The 10,776-nt window shown below is 49.2% G+C and overlaps 1 protein-coding gene across 1 annotated transcript in view; it reads left to right on the forward strand.

The window, feature by feature from the left end:
* The window catches only part of LOC144165013 (male-specific lethal 1 homolog), a 174,534-nt gene that overhangs the window by 115,135 nt on the left and 48,623 nt on the right, over window positions 1-10,776 (forward strand). The window lies entirely within an intron of this gene.

The following is a 10,776-nucleotide window of genomic DNA, read 5'->3' on the forward strand; positions in this document are numbered from 1 at the left end:
GCTGAGGCTCTGTCAGGCCACGTTCGCCGTTTGTCTCAGCCTCCCCTTGGTTTTTGCCAAGAAACAAAAAATCACATAAAAAATCAAATAATACACAACAACAAAACAAACCCATTATACAAGACATAAAATCACTGTTTCACTCTAGGATACAGTGCTGACTGATAAAATATTTCCATTTTTGTTAACTTCTCCACTTGTGACAACCAGTCTGGAACACATTGGCGTGCCTTTTGAACTTCAAGAAAAGAGAATATGGCCTCTCTGAAATACTCATTTACTGGTCGCACATCAATGTCCGAGTGGCGGACTGCCATTCGGCATCTCCATATACTGGGCAGACCTAGTAACATTATTAGCTTTAGAGGGGCGCCATCATCATCATGTTCAACGGACCAATACCGAATACCATGGGCATCGATTGGCAGATCTTTTTTCAGCGTACGTTGCAGCACATCCCAGAAGAAGACCCCGTCCCAGCAGTCAATGAAAACATGTTCAATGGTTTCCGATTTGTTTCATAACCAACACTGTTCACCCCACGGCATAAAAAGGCCCTTTTCTTGCATCCATGTTTTCACAAGGAGTATCCCGGTGTGTAGTTGAAAGAAAAATGTTTTACATCCCGGTGCAACTGGCATTCTTTTAACCCGTTTTAACACATCTCGACCCGTGCCAGCCGAGTGAGGAATGGGAAAAACAGGAATACATAGGAATGAGGAAAACAGTGTCGCCGAGATCGTTATACAGTCTCTTCCTAGTGACTGCGCTCAAATACTCTAACGAAAACCGTGAGCGTAGAAAACGTAACGAGTCCACAACTTCTCTCAGATAGCCACGGATACCACCTGGCATACACAATGTCGTAACGAACAACTCAGGCAAAACCCTGCCTAATCTCACTTGGCAAACGGTGCGCAGAAAGCGATCCTTTACATCCCTCCAAAACAGAAAGCGGTTTTCCAACTGACGTAAAAAGAGTTGCATTAAACCTAACCCCCCTTCCCGTACACGTCGAAAGAGATTTGTACGACTCATCCTCTCCCAGGTTGATCCCCAAATAAAAACTGCGAAAACACGATGTGACTTCTGGACGTTTGCCCGTGAAGAGAGGAGTACCTTAACACATACCAAAGTTTGCTCCCCATAAAAAAATTCACAGCATATCCACGGGGTGAATGATGATGAGTGGGCGAAGCTCCTGAGGGGAAATCATCGGTAAAATCGTGACTCTTCAGTGAAAGTTCGCCCACTACATCTGTGTCGGAACGTAACGTCTAGAAAGTCTCGCTTAAACCGCGCGTCGGCACCTTGGGGCTGAGCTCGCCTGATACGCTTTGCAGACGCCTCACGAGCTCTCACTGCATCGGGGTGTGCCTGCCGATACGCGCGCTTTCTCGCCGCTTCCCGTTCTCTGACGTTTTGGAGATCCTCTTCGCGCCGCAGCCGTGCCACTTCGCGTACGGCAGGGTCCTCGCGCCGTTGCCGTGACGCTTGGGCCTCTCGTTCTCGAACGCTGGGATCTTGGCGGCGTCGTCGCGCAGCCAGACGACACGCTTCGGCCTCCCGATCTCGTTTAGCAGGATCTTGGCGGCGGCGTCGCGCAGCTTCACGGAGCGCTTCTGCCTCGCGGGCTGGCACATCTGCAGCCTTATCCATCGGGCGACTCCGAGCGCGCGCCAACAGCGAACGGATTTTATTACAACGCTCCCCGCCATCTAGTAAACAATCCAAGAACTAAACTAGAGGTAGCCACGCCATCTAGTAAACAATCCAAGCGCATCTTTTCATCATATACAAGTACCGCCATCTAGTAAACAACCCAAGAACTAAACTAGAGGTAGCCACGCCATCTAGTAAACAATCCAAGAACTAAACTAGAGGGGCTACATACATACGTCGAGGATGGACAGACCCACGCCCTAAGGACCTTCGCCCCTAAAAGGTTGCAAATCGTTGTGCGAGCGAAAATGAATAAATTCGCGCCCTTCCACTTCTCTGCCTTTTCCTTAAGCTCTACGGCTTCTCTCCTCCAGTAAAGGTCACTGTCGGAATAGGAACTCTAGTCGGAATGTCGGAACTCTAGGGGAACACCAAGGTATTTCACCGGTGTCGTCACCCACTTTACATTTTGAAATACCACCCGTGTTGAACTCCACTCTCCGTGCCAGATGCCCAGGCACTGGTCCCAGTTTACAGCACATCCACTAACATAACAAAACCATTTAAATGTATTAATAGCCCTATCAATGCTTTGTTGATCTACGCAGAAGATAGCGATATCGTCTGCGTATGCCAAAACTGTAATTTCAGCTGCATGAAGTTGAAATCGCTTGACAGTGTCGTTTTTTTATTATGCTTAAACATACAGATTCAATATATATGCAAAAGAGGAGGGGGAAAAGAGGACACCCCTGCCTCACGGATCTCTGCAATTCTATACGCCGTCCAACCACTTTGTTAACAATAAGTCTAGTTGTACATTTGCTATACGCCATGCGCACACCCTATGAATGACTGACCCGATCCAAAACCGCCATACGTCCATCGCGGGGCACACGATCAAACGCCTTTTCTAGGTCTACCTGTAGCATTGCGACGCCTGTATGCGTCACGTCGCAAATCTCAAGCACACTTTGTGCCTTGTGTATGTTCGTAAAAATTGACCTGCCTTTAATACCACATGTTTGATGCGGCCCCACTAAGATGCTAATTACAGTCTGCAACCTTCTAGCAATATTTTCATTAGTATTTTATATTCAACGTTTGTTAAGCTTATGGGGTGGTACTATCTGACTTGACGGAGTTTTACCATATCTTCTGTTTTGGGAATTAACATCGTGTGGGAAGCCGAAAACGATGGTGGAAGCGTTTCTAACATATAAGCTTCTTCAAACACAGCAGTTAACACAGGGGACAGGTCATGTTTAAATGCCTTATAAAAAGCAGGACTCAGGCCATCTGGGCCTGGTGGCTTTAGCAGGTTTAAGTTGTCAATAGCTTCCTTACCTTCCTCGACGGTGATAGGGGATTCCGTAAGTGACTTTGTTTCATCATCAATGTTTGGCGAAGTGACAGAAATTCACTTTCAAACTTTGCCAGTTCAATAGGGCTTCGAGAAAACAAGGTCCTATAGTGTTCAAAAAAAGCACGTTCAATATTTACTTTTTCACTGCTCATTGTGCCATTATATTCAATATCCGTTATTTCCTTACGGCGGGCGTATCTTTTTTCCGTTCCCAGCGCTCTCTTGGTGGGCATTTCGCCCGCTATAATTTTTTACCCTGTCGCTCTGACAAGCGCTGCGTGATACCGCTCCGCATCTATCTGCTATTTGTGGCCCGTATCTTTTCTTTAAACGCACCCAGTGCTCGCCTTTCTTCAGCAACCATCGTCTGCAACATAGTGTGCAACAGGCTCTCTTGCTTTTGTTTCTCCTTTTTAATGGCACTTGCCCTTTCGATTGCTCCCATTTTTATTTCTTGTTTGAACGCTGTATTTTTCACTGCTGAAAATTTCTATTTTTTTCCATAGAGTTTCTTACTCGTTCCAGAAAAATATCATCTTCTAAGAGTTTGTCATTTAATTTCCATAAAACTCATGTAAATTTATTCGTGTTTTCCATTTTACTACCAAGGCAAAAGCAAACTAAGCAGTGGTCGGGGAACGAAACAAGGGGTACGGCATAGTCACAACACGAAGGCAGCAATTCGGCTGAAATGTATGCCCTATCCAAGCGGGCGTGGCTAGCCCCTTGGAAATGTGTAAACTGGACATCTCTTCCGCTGCCAAAACAATCTCCCACGTCTTGCAGAACGAAATCATTCACAATTTTCATCATAATACATTGCTTAAGTCACGATAAAGCCCGGAATACATGGAGCGTTTATGCGACGAATATTCGACGAACTTCGCCCGACAGCGTCCGCTGGACGCCCGGCGGCGGAAAAACATCGTCCGCCGCCGATCTAGCCGGGGCAGAAAAACTTCGTCGCAGTCGACGGCAGCGGCAAAGTGTTGCCAAACATGGCGGTGCCCTCTCCGCCCGCTTCACAGCGATAACAGCTTCGTCGCTAATCCCTCAATGCGATATCGTGTTCAAAGCCGTTTACTTCGAATTAAATTTGTCCACTCTTGCCCTCACATCAATTTTCAAGCGACAAATAGCCTTCTTTTTTCAGATAGAAGGGCGTTTTTCTAGGTGTTAAGCCTGACGCAGTAGCGTTTGTCGTCGTCATAGCAACGGTCTCGCGAGATGTGGCGAGACAAAAACATTAAAAACTTCTACACAACATTTTACGCCTTTCTAGAGGGTTTTGCAACTAAAAAGCAATAATAATACTCTTGACGGCTTTTTTTGTTTCTCCTGTGTTTCCCTTCAATGTATTTGCCTCGTTTAGCCACACTGACAGCAGCGCAGCGGCGAGGCGGCGGCGGCCGCCGTACTTTGCTCCATGTAGCGCAGCCCGACGAACATTCGGCGTCGTGACGCGGCTGGTCTTCCGCCGCGCGAACTTCGTCGTGAAAGATCGCTCCATGTATTCTAGCCTTAAAGGGGCACTGTCACAAAATTTTGAAGGGGAGATAACTTCGGAGATAGATTGGTGGGAACACATATACATCATCTGCAAAATATCAGCGCCGAATACAGCTTAGAACATATTTAAAATCAATTTTAAAGTGTGCGAAACGCAACCGAGCAGGCAGCAGAGGACCACGCGCAATCGACATCCCGAGGATACTGTGTAAATAAACAACATCCAAACACGTCACGAGTTTGTGTTTGCCGCTTACGCACTGCCGGCGTTTTTCGCCGGCTCGCCCGGCTCGCCGCTCCAATCGGAGGGGCGGAGGGCGGAGCTTCTGCTTTCGAGAACCAACGACCCGATCGTTGACGGCGGAGGCGCCGTGATTTCGTCAGCTCATCGGGCAGCTGGCCGCGACCAAAATTCTACAGCGATTCCAGGCACTCTGTTTCTATTACCGTTTATTACCATTGGATGCGAAAACGCGGCGGAGGCACGAAAAGGCCACTGAGCTAGCCACACGGTCGCTGTGCAGGCGGCGGCCACGGCCGCGAAGTGGCCCAGGCCGGCGCAGGTAGCTCGAGTGATAGCTTGTTACCGCTGCACGAAAATGTCCCCAAGTCCCGACCATGGTGGCTTACATGAGAAAGGAGTTAATGATGCGATGGCGGGTTGCATTAAAAATTGGCATCTGCACCGCTTACGAGAGCGGTACTCGAATATCCGCCGCAGTGCTAAGCCGAACACATCTGTAGGCGGACCTGTAGGCAGACCGGCCGGCTGCTCCCAGCGCGCGTCTTGCCACCCACCGTCTCGAGCGTCGCGCGTCGTTCTTTAGCCGCGGTAGCATTTGCACTCGCAGCTCCTGCGTCACATCCACGGTCGCTTTTTAATTAAGCGCCTCACGAGATCAGTACGTGGGGGCATTCGCAGAAACTGCCGTCGATGCGGATTCGACAGTGCTACGGCGGCTCTGCTCTGTGATATCCCTCCGACGGTCACGTGGTCAGCTTTGTTCACACAAAATCCATCGTTTCGCGGCACTCGCTGAAACCGAAACTGCGACTGGCCGCATTGAAAATGCCTTTAATTCAACAACCGTCGCACGCTGAAGCAAATGAGGTTTCTACAGGTTATAAGTAGGTCACTATATACTTATCGCAACAAAAAAAAACAAGATGCAAAATTTTTGTGTCAGTGCCCCTTTAAGGCGTATTGCTGGTTTTGACCCATTCCGAGCAAACACAATAAAGTCACCTAATAACACTGGATATCGTTCAGTGCTGCAGTATTTTCCCATTTCTTGGAAAAAATCCCGCCTTTCTTGCACTTTAGTTGGTGCATATACACAAATCACTCGCCACTGCTCTGATAATAATGGGAAATCTCAAAATACAAAGCGCCCATTTTGGCATGCTGTTACGTTTTCTATCACCACCTCTAACGACTTGCGTATCAGAAGAACACAGCCTGCCGACAGTCCAACAGCGTGGCTAACACATACATAGTAGCGCGTTGTAAAAGGCCGCACCATAACGTCAGTCTGGTCCTCACTTTCGACTTTCGTTTCCTGAATGGCGATGATGTCGAGGTCTTTCTCCGTTACAATGCGGTACAGGTGATTTTTTCTCCTCTTAGCTGAGAGTCCTCGTACATTGAGGGTACCTAATCGAAATGGCTTATATAAGGACAACATTTAGATGAACCAGACCGAGTGCATGGCGCTTACCTTAATCTCACGCCGTATGATGTTCGTTGGCCTACACGTGTTCACGTAATCTTAGTGCCGCCTTTTCCAGGTGACAACCCCCCTGGCTTGGCTGCTGCTCGATGATTCTTTTTTCGCCGTCCGGCCTGCAACGGCACCTCTGGCTTTCGCTGTTTTGGTTCCTCCGCAGCCTCTGGGCCATCTTCATCACGGCGCTTGTTTGGATGCACATCGAAGTCCATTATTGCGCTCTCGGCTCAGGTAGATTCAACGCGTTCCCCTTCTGGAGCAGCGGCATCCGCCTTTCTAGAAAAGTCAGCTGCTGGCCCGATGTTCCCCTGCGTCTTTACTGTCTTGGGCGCGTCCATTCCCGAAGTAGCCTTGCCCGCTGCCGTCTCAAGGCTGTCCCCTTATGAATCGCCGGCGTCCGCCTCCCGAGAAGAGTCGGCTGCTGGCCCGATGCTTCCCTGCGTCGTCACTGTCTTGCTCAGTTCCTTTCCCGAAGTGGCGTTGCCAGTTGCCTTCTCGAGGTTAGCGTTCGGGGGTTCAGTCGTTGCGGGCGCCGCTGAACCTTCTGCTTCCTTCTTCTTCGTCCATAAGGAGGTCACTATTGTCTCCCTCAAAACCTCGACCCCCAGCCCGGGAATACGAGCGGGTGCAGTCTGCCTCCTCGTGCCCGAAGGCGTGACATTCAGAGCACCTGGGGACCCGGAAGCGTATTCCCAAAAAATATCCTGTAGGGGCCCAGGCCGGGCCACACCCCCTTCAAACAGCGACGTCACAGCGTGACGTCACTTTCTCTTCGTGTGCGACTTCATGTGACGTGGAATTTTTTTTTCTCGTTTTGGGCGGCGGCCGATGGTTTCGCTCCGTGCGCGAGGCTAGGTCTGCGACGCTGGGGAGCTGACGCACATTTAGTAGAAGTTAAAGGTCCAACCACATGCAGCGTACTTTCGGGGTTTTCTCGCGTGGCGACGCGAGCTGACGCGCGAGCAACGCCGATGTCTTCGCTCACCAGATAACGGCGTCGAAAGCAGCGGAAAGCGGAGGAAGCAGCGAAAAGCGGGCAGCAGCGGTCGGGTTTCACGTCCTTCTCCTGCTTTGGGGTCGTTCCTTTCAGCAGAAGAGAATCAATTTCTTTTAGGGGCGAAGCTCCTTAAGGCGTGGGTCTGTCCATCCTCGACGTATGTATGTAGCCACCTCTAGTTTAGTTCTTGGATTGTTTACTAGATGGCGTGGCTACCTCTAGTTTAGTTCTTGGGTTGTTTACTAGATGGCGGTACTTGTATATGATGAAAAGATGCGCTTGGATTGTTTACTAGATGGCGTGGCTACCTCTAGTTTAGTTCTTGGATTGTTTACTAGATGGCGGGGAGCGTTGTAATAAAATCCGTTCGCTGTTGGCGCGCGCTCGGAGTCGCCCGATGGATAAGGCTACAGATGTGCGAGCCCGCGAGGCAGAAGCGCTCCGTGAAGCTGCGCGACGCCGCCGCCAAGATCCTGCCGTACGAGAGCGGGAGGCCGAAGCGTGTCGTCTGGCTGCGCGACGACGCCGCCAAGATCCCAGCGTTCGAGAACGAGAGGCCCAAGCGTCACGGCAACGGCGCGAGGACCCTGCCGTACGCGAAGCGGCACGGCTGCGGCGCGAAGAGGATCTCCAAAACGTCAGAGAACGGGAAGCGGCGAGAAAGCGCGCGTATCGGCAGGCAGACCCCGATGCAGTGAGAGCTCGTGAGGCGTCTGCAAAACGCATCAGGCGAGCTCAGCCCCAAGGTGCCGACGCGCGGTTTAAGCGAGTCTTTCTAGGCGTTACGTTCAGACACAGATGTAGTGGGCGAACTTTCACTGAAGAGTCACGGTTTTACCGATGATTTCCCATCAGGAGCTTCGCCCACTCATCATCATTCACCCCGTGGATATGCTGTGAATTTTTTTAACTAGCGGTTATCGGCGGCGTTGCAAGCTATTTCTGTTCGAAAGCGGTCATTCATTTGTGGCTTGTTTGCTTTTCATCGGGGAGATCCGGTATTTGCGATAGCTTTTTTTTTTAGTTAAATAAGGGAGCTCTGGCTACGTCACTTGTAGTATTAGCACGATGGGGCTTGGCTGATGATTGGTGCGTGACAACCGAGCCTTATCACCGCCAGAATGCTAGCGTCGCATGCCATTCTATTCGTTGGTACCGTGGTTGCGTAGGGCAGACCGAGGTTTTGCGATAGCTTTTCTTGACTCAAATAAGGGGGCTGTTGTTGCATCGCTTGTAGTAATAGCATAAATGGGGGCGTAAGAAACAAGCGTTACCACTGCTCAAATTTGTGAAACGACCAAAACAAATCACTCGACAATATTCGTTGGCAGCCTCTGTTAGGGTACCAAATTCTTGACACCCGCGTATTCTCCTGGCGTGGTCGAGTGGTTGCGCGCTTGTGTGCTGGCGTTTTGTTTCGTAAGTCCAAGGTTCAATTCTTGGCAAAACCTCGTTTTTTTAGCAATGAGGGTTTTACCGGCTTTTCTTTTTTTTTTCAAGGCAAACAAAGGGGCCCAGAGTGCCTTGCCGTTTAACCTACAAGTGTCGTTCGACGGTAACCTTAGCATCAAGGCAGCCCCGAAATTCGCTTTTCTCACACTTTGAATTCATGAAGCTGCAGTCGGTACACAACATCAAGGTTAAATCTAGTAGCAAGTAAAGTTGTGCTAAGTGCGTCTTCGTTCATCATCCTATCTTAGTTTGTTCAGATTTTACGGTAGTGACTTGAAATACATTTCGCAGGATGTCAACATTTGCCCGCAAATATTTTTTATAAGGCTAGGGTCTTGTTAAGTGCAGTTCAACAATCGACAATACCTGCTCATAAATGACTTCAACTAATGGCATGTTTAGTACAAACGTGTCCAGCAGCGCACCGACGCGGCGGCTAGCGCGTGACTTTACTAGTACACTACAGCGTGACTTCGCCCGTCTTATGCCCCTGTGACACGGCATTTTCAATCGCGATCGAGCTGATCCCGCTCGAACTCAATCCTCTTTTCTCAATCGCGATCGAACGAAAGCGGCGATACTCTCGTCCCCGCTCAGTAATGGCGCAGAAGTTGACAACTTCAACTAACGCCAGAAATTGTGTCAAATAACTTGACCCAAATGAACGTGCGGTAATATTTACATAATTACGTATACATACGGCCGCGCATAGTCCCCAGACGCCGGCCGCAAGTGCATTGTTAGCGTCATCTGGCGTACACGAATTCAACCGGTGGAACTTCTCGATCGCGATTGAAACATGCCGTGTAGCAGCGGCAGTGCGTCGAGCGCGTTCAAAAACTCGATCGCGATTCACTTCAATCCCGATTGAAAGTGCCCGTGTCTGCGTGTTGCCGCCGAACGACGCCGACGCTAGCGCGACGCGTGATTTCGAGTCCATGTAGTTTTTAACATACCTATACGTTCCGGAAAGCACTCTCAATAAAGTAAAGACAAAAATTTGTTTTTGTCTTTTGTGGTCGCGGTGCTTCGCGGCGGTCGATGGTTTCGCTCCGTGTGCGTGCATAACGTACGCGCTGGGAAGCTGAAGCACGAAGTATACCTTTGCCTACCTGTTCTCGCTTCTCACTCTCCGCACTCTTCTGCGAGCCTGCAGACGCTCGTCTTCCATCCTTTTCCTGGTTAAGCTAGCGCTGGGCGCGGTGCTCTGAGTGCGCGCGCAGGCGGGCACTTTTTCACGTACACGTGGTCATTGTTTACGTTCCTGAAAGCGAACACTCTCGATCATTACAGTGAAGACGAAAATGTTTTTTTTTTTATCTTGGGTGGTCTTTTGGATTCCGTACCGAAGCGCAGAACTTTTGCTCCCAATCGGCCGAAAGCTGATAACATCAGCCAGCGTGTTGATCCGTTTTTATAATTGTGTCATTACCGTCAAATCTGAGCAAAATAAGATATGATGATGAACGAAGACGCACTTAGCACAACTTTACCTGCTACTTGATTTAACCTTGATATAATGTACCGACTGCAGCTTCATCAATTCAAAGTGTGAGCAAAGCAGATTTTGGGGCTGCCTTGATACTGAGGGTACCGTCGAACTTGACTTGTAGGTTAAACGGCAAGGCTCTCTGGCCCCTTTATTTACCTTGAAAAAAAAAAAAGAAAAGCCAGTGAAACCCTCATTGCAAAACAAAAAAGAGGTTTTGCCAAGATTCGAACCACGGACTTTCAAAACAAAACGCCAGCACACAAGCGCGCAACCACACTGTAAAAAAAAATGGCCAATTTTACGGAGAAAGCTGCTGGTAAAATGTTGCCGGACACAATTCCGTTATTTAGACAACGGAAAGAATTTTAAGAACGGACATTCCATAGTACGGAAAGGCCGTAACAAAACACACTCCGTTTTAAAAAGCACGTCTTTCCGTAATTGACAGAACCTTGACTCCGTAATATAATGGGCCCACCGTATTTGGTAGTACAGCAAGACCGTAATAAAACAAGCACTCCGTTTCAGAAAACCTGCCTCCCCGTAATTGATAGAACCGTCACTCCGTAAT

The sequence above is a fragment of the Haemaphysalis longicornis genome, unplaced genomic scaffold (genome assembly GCF_048455015.1).
Source record: "Haemaphysalis longicornis isolate Haplotype H1 unplaced genomic scaffold, Haemaphysalis longicornis Haplotype H1 scaffold_14, whole genome shotgun sequence".
Taxonomy (NCBI): Eukaryota; Metazoa; Arthropoda; class Arachnida; order Ixodida; family Ixodidae; genus Haemaphysalis; species Haemaphysalis longicornis.